Consider the following 8875-nt stretch of genomic DNA (forward strand, 5'->3'; position numbering starts at 1 on the left):
TCTGTGTGAAGTCGTTTCCTCAGAACCACAGGGCTCAACACAGCACAACAGCTGTATCTACACTGCCCCTTCCCTCACTAGAATGGTACTGGGTCCTGTTCACCCTGACACGGAGGAATTCCAGCCTCCCCGCGTCTCCCTAGATGCTCCATGGTCTCTTAAAATGTGTGTGTGTGTGTGTGTGTGTGTGTGTGTGTGTGTGTGTGTCAGGGGGCTGGCTGGTGTTAGTGCTACCTAACCCACCTCTACTTCCGTGTGCTAACAGTACAGGAAGGGCTTGGGAGAGACAGGAAGTGTGTGTTGCATTACACACACAGTGCACTACGCACACTGACCCACTAGCACAGTGACATGGTTCTTATTTCAGAGACGAAACTCGTGGGCCTTTGATGGTTGAGTTCTTCTGTCAACTTGACATAACCTAGAATCACCTTCAGGCTTCAAAGAGGGATTGTCTGTCAGGTTAGCCTGTTTTGGATCATCCTGATTGCTTTAATTGATGTGGGAAGTCCCACCCTAAATGTGGGTGGTACCTTCTGGGTCCTGTGCCAAATAAAGGGACTTAGAAGAAGTCACTCAGGGGGTTGGGGATTTAGCTCAGTGGTAGAGCGCTTGCCTAGCAAGCACAAGGCCCTGGGTTCAGTCCTCAGCTCCGAAAAAGAGAAAAAAAAAAAAGAAAGAAAGAAAGAAAGAAAGAAAGAAGACGAGATGGCAAATTCGTCTACACTGCTGCCGGCCGCCACCGCTGCCCACTGCTGTCTATTCAGTAACAGTAGAACCAGCTTTTCAGTTTGCAATGTGAACTGAAGACCAGCAGCTCTCCAAGACTCCTCAGGCCGCCCTCCTGCATTACAGTAAAACTCCTGAGGTGCCCAGCCTCAAACACTGGACAGCTCCTGAGTTTTCAGCTTCACCTCCATGAGAGAAAGCCATCCATGGACTATTCAGGCAGGACCACGTAAGCCAATCTAACGAGTTCTCTTTTGATATTTATTAATTCTATCAGTTCTGGGTCAACTTGGTTGTGCCTTCAGGTGGAGGCTGTAGCCATGGGAGAAGAGGACCTGGGGTGAGGGGGTTCCAGTGTGTCTCCTCACCAGGGCTGCACGAGAATGAGGACTCACCTCCATTTGCAATGAAGGAGACTTGGCCACAGAGAATATTCTTGGCGTACTGTGGCATAGACCAGCTAACTATTGATAGCTTAGGAAACGGATGGGGTTTGAAAACGAGCTATGTGGTCCACGAAGTTTGCAGGATGTTTTCTGAGGTGGGCACTGAGGCTTCCTAAGGAGTTCAGCTGCTGGAAGCAGATTGACCTCCCTGGGCAGGCCTGGGGCTGGATATTACCACATCTAGCAAGTTGCTGGGATCCCAGCCCCAGGCATCTGGTTCGGCGCAACTACTGAGCCGCTGACATTTAACTCTGAGAGAATGATTTAGAAGTTTGGAACCAATGAGAATAAAGCATTTCCACAGGTCATGATGGCCGAGGGCCTGGAAGACACCTGCCCCATCCTGTGTTTGAGAATGAGCAGAGACCTTAGTTTTAATTTGAGCACTTACTGCCCGAGCACGGAGCGAGCTTCACACGTTGAAACGGAGGGGACATTAACCTGGCGATTGAACCGTTTCTGATAATTCCCTCTGCCTCCGGGCAGACACAGCTCTGGAAACCAGCTGACCTGGGAGTTTGTCATGGCAGGTAATTAATGTGTGATAACACTCAGCTTGGAATGATTTAGCGACTTGAGAAAAACGTAAGATACGAGGTGGATGCCTACACGGGGGTGCAAAATGGGGAGTCCGAATGGAATTAATGGTCTTTCTAGGGCACTGTAGGTTCAAGAGAAGCGAGGGGCTGGTTGGTTTGCCTAATTTATTCCAGGAACAGCTCTGTGACCCGGGCATTGCTAGGTGCTCTTCCTGATCGGCAGCACTCCCAGGGTGAAGCTTCAACTACCGCTGTCGAGATACAAAACAGACTCCTGGGGTTGGGGATTTAGCTCAGTGGTAGAGCTCTTGCCTAGGAAGCGCAAGGCCCTGGGTTCGGTCCCCAGCTCCCAAGGGAGAAAAAAAGAAAAGAAAAGAAAAGGAAAAAAAAAAACAGACTCCTCCCACCCTGGAGATGAGGGAGGAGCCTGAGATTCCCTATTCAGCCAGTACCACAAATGGGCAGAGTGAGGCTTCAGAAATGAAGGGAGAGGTCCCTATCCCAGAGAACATGGCTCTGGCAACGCTGCTTCTCCTCTTCCAGGTCATCTGGAAGAACACTGGTCAGATAGTCACGTGTCTTGTTTCTTCCTGTTCCTTCTAAGTTGGTAACAACTTTGAGTGAAGAAGCTTGTGTGGTCAGCTGGAAGATAAAAATCCCACCACTAGGCCCCAAAGCCAGTGCTAAAACACTTTCACTCAATCTGTTTCCTTGAGACTTATTTTCCTGGCTGAGTTTGACCGATATGGCTGAGAAGACAGATTCTTGTTTACCTGCACATGACTGTACCCTAAGAACAGACACAAAGATACTATTCTCAGCGAATTCCCCTCCCCTACACGCACGCACGCACGCACGCACGCACGCACGCACGCACGCACGCACGCCATACCTCCCTCTGCCCTCTCTTCTTCCTTCTCTTTTTCCCACCTCCTTCTTACCTGTATTTATCAGGTGCTTAGAGCAGACCTAGCCCTGACCCTGGAGAAAGAACCCAAGGATGAGGTTGCTTGCCAGGAGTGTGGGTGTTTCTCTGGGGCCTCCCTGGTCTTGGGCTTTTAAACCCAGCCCTCACTTCCCACCCCTGTGATAATATTCAGAATACTGAAAAGTTTGACCACCCTAATCCCATGCATACCATTGCTTTCTGGGTTAGTTTTATTGTTTCTGTAATAAAACCCAGACAGAAACATCTTACAAGAGGGAGGATTTATTTTGACTCACGGTTTTAGAGAGATCAGTCATCATGGTGGGGTACATCGGAATGACAGAGTAACACACATTGTGACAACCAGGAAGCAGAAGATAGGAAGGCCAGGGCTACTATACTCACAAAGACCCTCCCACTCCCCACCCCCAGGCCCCGCCTTCTGCCCTTCACATCTACAGAGTGGTGCTATTGTGAATCCACTAGAAGATTATGCCAGAGCCTTTGTGATCTGCAACTACCCTGGTGTGTACACACAGAGGCGTGCCTCACCATCTCCTACTGGCTTCTTAGCCTAATCAACTTGGCAATCAAGATTAGCCATTACAACCCCAAATTCATACAGTAAATTTTGGTGACTCATGGGGGGGGGCATTTGGAAAATATATGGATTCTTAGTGGCATCAAGCGTTGTCAGGTGTCGGGTAGAGCCACGTGCCAGCCAGTGGCTGTACTTCACGCCTCCCTCAAGTTCTGAACTAACCTAGGTGGGTACAGTGGGACTCATCCAGGCCAATCCCTCCAGCAAGGGCTATGCTGTGTAGAGCCAGGAGCTAGGAGATGTGATAATGTGTTCTTTTTACAGATCTCTTACCACAATCATTCATAATAAAAAATCTACAAGAAGGTGAATCAGAGATGCTTGTAAGGAAGCCCAGGGCAAAGGCTCCGGTAAGGGCCTCTCTCCCAACAATAGGCCCTCTGTAAGCCACAGTCTGCAAACCTGGACAAAGCACCTCAGCTGGAAGTGTCGAGGGCAGCAGGGAGCCTCTTTCGTAGCTTTTCAGAAGAGCAGGTGTTATAAACACACCAAGTTCGCCCAGCTTGCCTGAGTTGGCTTCTCGGGAGAATCTATCAAACATGGCCTTTCCCCTTATGTCTGTGAGCATATTTAGACAGTCACCTGCCTATTGAAAAAGTCACCATTTATTCATCTTTCTTTCTTATGCTAGTACCACACAGCTCATATGGACGTCAGAGGACAATTTGTAGGAATCTGCTCTCTCCTTCCACAGTGTGGGTCCCAGGGATTGAACTCAGGTCATAAGGCTTAGGAGTAAGGGGCTTTACCCACTGAGCCATCTTGTCAACCCTCACCTGCCTTTTTTTTTTTTTAAATTGGTTCTTTTTAGAATGTGACCTCAGCTCATTAGCTGACAAAGAGACAAAGGACTTGATCCAGCATACATAAGAAGAATATGTTAAGGTTCTGAATCACCGCTAATACTGAAACTGTCTGTTTCTTAGTAATGCATTCTGGTTGTGAGCCCAGCCTTACACGGCTGAGCCATCTCACCAGCCCTTAGTAATGCATTCTGATTTTCTCCCAGACTGAGTTATCTGCCGTCAGATGGAATTTCCTCTGGCCTCGCTGTTACTCTTGTGCTGTGGTGAGGGTGCTTTCCTCTTGGGTACTCACAGAGCCACAGTCCTCAACCCTTAACAGTCACAAGGACAGCAAGAGACCCGGGTGGTTCCTGTATAGCAATAGAGCTAATTAGTGATACGATAAATTAGGCAAAGACTTTTGGCTGGAAGGAGAAGCACCTAAACCGAGCTTGATAAAATATTATTTTTTTTTTTTGGTTCTTTTTTTCTTTCTTTTTTTCGGAGCTGGGGACCGAACCCAGGGCCTTGCGCTTCCTAGGTAAGTGCTCTACCACTGAGCTAAATCCCCAGCCCCTAAAATATTATTAAAATACATATTATACTGTCTCTTGGGAAATTTAAGTATTTGAAGAATTTTCTTTTTTACTTGTACCCCACTCTGTTTCAAAGAAATGCAGGAAGATAAGAATATAAACAACATTCTTTCTGATTAAAACCTAGGAGAGATTCAATTTTGCCCCGAGTGAAATAGCTACGTTCAGTGGATTTTAATTATTTTTGTCTCCGTCTCCCCTCCTTGAGTTCTCTGCTTCGTTCTTAGGTTGCGGGATTGATTTGCGAGTTTAGTCCACACTAATCACGAGGGTAAACACCCATCAGACAGACTGGTGTGCCAGGCTTGTTTTCCTCCTGTTAGGAGAGCAGGCTCAGCTCTTCTCAGTGCCACGCTCCTGAGAGCTGGGATGAGGACGGTGACAGAAGTCGCCGTGACCCACATTGGTTCTGCTGGGCTTAGGGGCAGATGCGCACTCTCCATTCCACTGGAGTCCTTGTTTCTTGTCAAAGTCTTGAAACCTGAGGTCTGCTCTTCTGCCCACCGCGCTTTCTCAGTGTGGCTTTCTCCAACAGTTGTGGGCTTATGGTTCTAAGAATAAAGCTCAACACGCACGCAGCGGAAACCACACCTTACGGAAAGCCTCCTTAATGTTGGCTTAGATGGGAAATGGTGGCGTTGTCCCCGCTCTAAAGCATTTCTAGTGCTCGGTCTCCATGAAAAGGATTGCTTATGGGGAGATAATGTCTGCTCTATTCCTTTTTAAGCCTGTGAAAAATGTCATCCTGGCTAATAGGGTGATTAAAACCCTTTATGCTCCAGGAGATAACTGTGATTATGTTTGTCATACTCTACCCAAGATAAAGACAGCAAAGAAGACAGACGTGAAATTCCACAACACTTCCTCTCTTCCGTATCCGGGGACATTCAGGACTCATACACAGATGGCTCCTCTCATAAAGAATAACATTATCTCTTAAACATTTTTCCTTCCCATTAACCAATTTAACAATATGCCTCTGGTATGGAAGAAATAGATAAACGACTAAATGCTCTGGCGTCTGAATTCGGTGGAAAAACACTTTAGTGATGTTGCTTGCTTGCTCTTTGAAGTTCTCGTCTTTCTTACTTCCTTCTAGCCTTTAAAAGACTACCTCTCCTACGAAAACTGTCCCTAGCAACCAGATGGCCCGGGTTATTCCTGAGTCTGCGAAGTGCCGGGACAGCAAGTTTTCCTTCATCCTTTCGACACACATACCTTCAAGTCCCGTGAAAACACATGCATCCTGAGTTCCCTCAGCCCCTTCTGAGGGCATGGCTGTCATCAGTACAGCCTAGATAGCCCCTGTGGCAGACACTGCCACACTTACAAGGTCCTACCCTAAGGAGCTTACAAGGCAGGACTCTAGTAGAGAGAGTCGGGCTTAATAATGTTCTTCTTGTCCCTTCAGTGGATACAGGAATTCTCATTTTCTCCTAGCCCGGAGAGTTCTTTCCAAAACCATTAGAGAATGCATGAAGGGTTGTAGAGCCCACTCCTCACACACCCATTCAACCTGCCTCTTACCTTTTCTTCTCTGCAGTCAAAGGCCAGGATTTCTTTTTTCTCCCCAGAGAACTGGTTACAAATAAAAGACGGATAAAGAACCCCTCCCCCCCCCCACACTTGCTGATAAAGCTCACAATCTTTTCTTGGATTTTTAGCAGGTTACATGTGAATCTCAGACACCGATTACACCTGTTTAATTAACAATACAGCAATTTTAACAGGGCAATGTGGTCTAGAGAAAAATGTTACATTATGCACTTGACATTTCATTTGGAGAGTTCCTTTAGAACTAAAAGGTTTCACTGTAACAGATTTCGAATGCACTTTATGGAACACTTTATGGAACACGATTGCTGACTAATTAGGGCCTAGGTAATTCTGAAGGAGCTGTACACCTGACATTCAACCAGAGAGTTTTTTTTTTTTTCGTTTTCTTTTCTTTTTTCTTTTAATTAATTTGTTTACATTCCAAACACTGCTCCCCCTCCAGGTTCCCTCTCTCTGAGTCCCTCCCCCCATCTCCCTTCCTCTTCTCCTTTGAGAAGGTAGGACACACCCCTGCCCCAACCCCCCATATCAATCTGCCAGATTGGGTGCATCAGAGGTTTTTTCTTTACACACTGACAAGGTGGACTTTTCCTTCTGGTTTTTTGTTTGTTTGTTTTTGTTATTTGAGGCAGGGTTTTCTATGTAGCCCTGGCTGTTGGAAACTCAGTCTGTAGGCTAAGCTGACTGGAACTCAGAGGTCTGTCTGCCTCTGCCTCCTGAGTGCTGAGACTAAATGTGTGTGCACCTTTACCTAGCAACTGTGTGCAGTCGCTTCCCATCAGCTGTTGTAGAGGGCAATGGAGCACACAAGGGGTTAGCTTCATACGAACTAACTTCATTAAGAAATGGCACTGGGCCGGAGAGGTGGCTCAGATGTCAAGAGCAGGCTGCTCTTCCAGAGGTCCTGAGTTCAATTTCCAACAACCACATGGTAGCTCACAGCCATCTGTACTGGAATCTGAGTTCCTCGTCTGCTGTGCATGAAAACAGAGCACTCATATATAGAAGATAAATAAATCTTTAAAAGAAGAAATAGTGGGGTTGGGGATTTAGCTCAGCGGTAGAGCGCTTGCCTAGCAAGCGCAAGGCCCTGGGTTTGGTCCCCAGCTCCGAAAAAAAAAAGAAAAAAAAAAAACAAAAAACAAAAAACAAAAAAAGAAGAAATGGTACCAAGCTGGTGGCGGCGGCGGCACACGCCTTTTAATCCCAGCACTCAGCGGGCAGGGATAGTTGGATCACTGCAAGTTCAAGGCTAGCCTGGTCTACCAATTAAGTTTCAGGACAACTAGGGCTACACAGAAAAACCTCCATCTTGAAAAGCAAAGCAAAGCGAAACAAAAATAAAAATAAAAATAAAAAAATAAAATAAATACTGAGATCCAGCACTAGGGTGTCTTTCTGGTTAAAAATATTTAGATAGGAGGGTGGCCCCATCCCTCAACTGGGGATCATGTCCATTTACTGCAGGTGGTCTCTTCAGGTTCCATTTCCCCACTGTTGGGGATTTTGGCTACTGTCATTCCCATTGGGTCCTCAGAGCCTCTCACATCCCTGGGACTTTCTAGTGGTTCCCTGGTCCCCCACCCCACACTGCTGCATATTCATTCTCCTGGTCCTCTGGGCTTCTCTCCCGTACCCCCCCCCCCAACCTGATCCTTTGCCCCTTTTCCCTCCCCCTCCCCTCCGCCACCCATATCTTCCTTCTGACTCCTGTGATTATTTTGTGTCCACCTCTAAATGGGATTGAAGCATCCACACTTTGATCCTCCTTCTTGTTAAGCTTCATGCGCTGTGACTTGTATCGTGGGTATTCTGAGCTTTGGGCTAGTTAATATCCACTTATCAGTGAGTACATACCATATATATCCTTTTGGGTCTGAGTTACCTCACTCAGAATTGTCCTTTCTAAAGGAAATGCAAGGACAAAAAAATGGAGCAGAGACTGAGCAAAAGGCCAACCAGAGACTGCCCCAACTTGGGATTCATCACGTGCACAGACACCAAACCCCAACACTGATGCCAAGATGTGCTTGCAGACCAGAGCCTGGCATGGCTGTCCTCTGAGAGGCTCTGCCAGCACCTGACTAATACAGATGCAGATACTCACAGCCAACCATTGGACTGAGCCCTGGGACCCCTATGGAAGAGTTAGGGAGGGACTGAAGGGGATTGTAACTCCATAGGAAGAACAACAGTAGCAACTAACCAGATTCCTCAGAGCTCCCAGGGACTAAACCACCACCGAAAGAGTATGCATGGGCTGGTGGCTCCTGCTACATATGTAGCAGAGGACTGCCTTGTCTGGCCTCAGTGGGAGGGGATGGGCTTAGTCCTGTGGAGGCTTGATGCTCCAGAGAAGGGGGTGCTGGAGGGGTGATGTGGGAGGGGGTGATTGGGCACCCTCTTAGAGGAGAAGGGGAGGGGGGACCAGGAAGGGCGATAATTGAAATATAAATATATAAAATAAATATTTAGAAAGGTGGGCAGTCACACTGTATTTACTTTCAACGTGGAGAAAAAAACTACAAATTGTCAGTCAGGGTACAGGGACTTGGAGGCAGTCTCTCCACAAAGCACATTTCACAGCCATGCTGTCACCACTGTCATTTCAGCCCGTCTTCTCTTCTGAGTTGTCCCCATCTGGCAACTTGTTTCTGGCTTTTTGTCCTGTGTGTGAGAATTTACAAGCCCTTC

Source organism: Rattus norvegicus, chromosome 1 (genome assembly GCF_036323735.1).
Source record: "Rattus norvegicus strain BN/NHsdMcwi chromosome 1, GRCr8, whole genome shotgun sequence".
Lineage (NCBI taxonomy): Eukaryota > Metazoa > Chordata > Mammalia > Rodentia > Muridae > Rattus > Rattus norvegicus.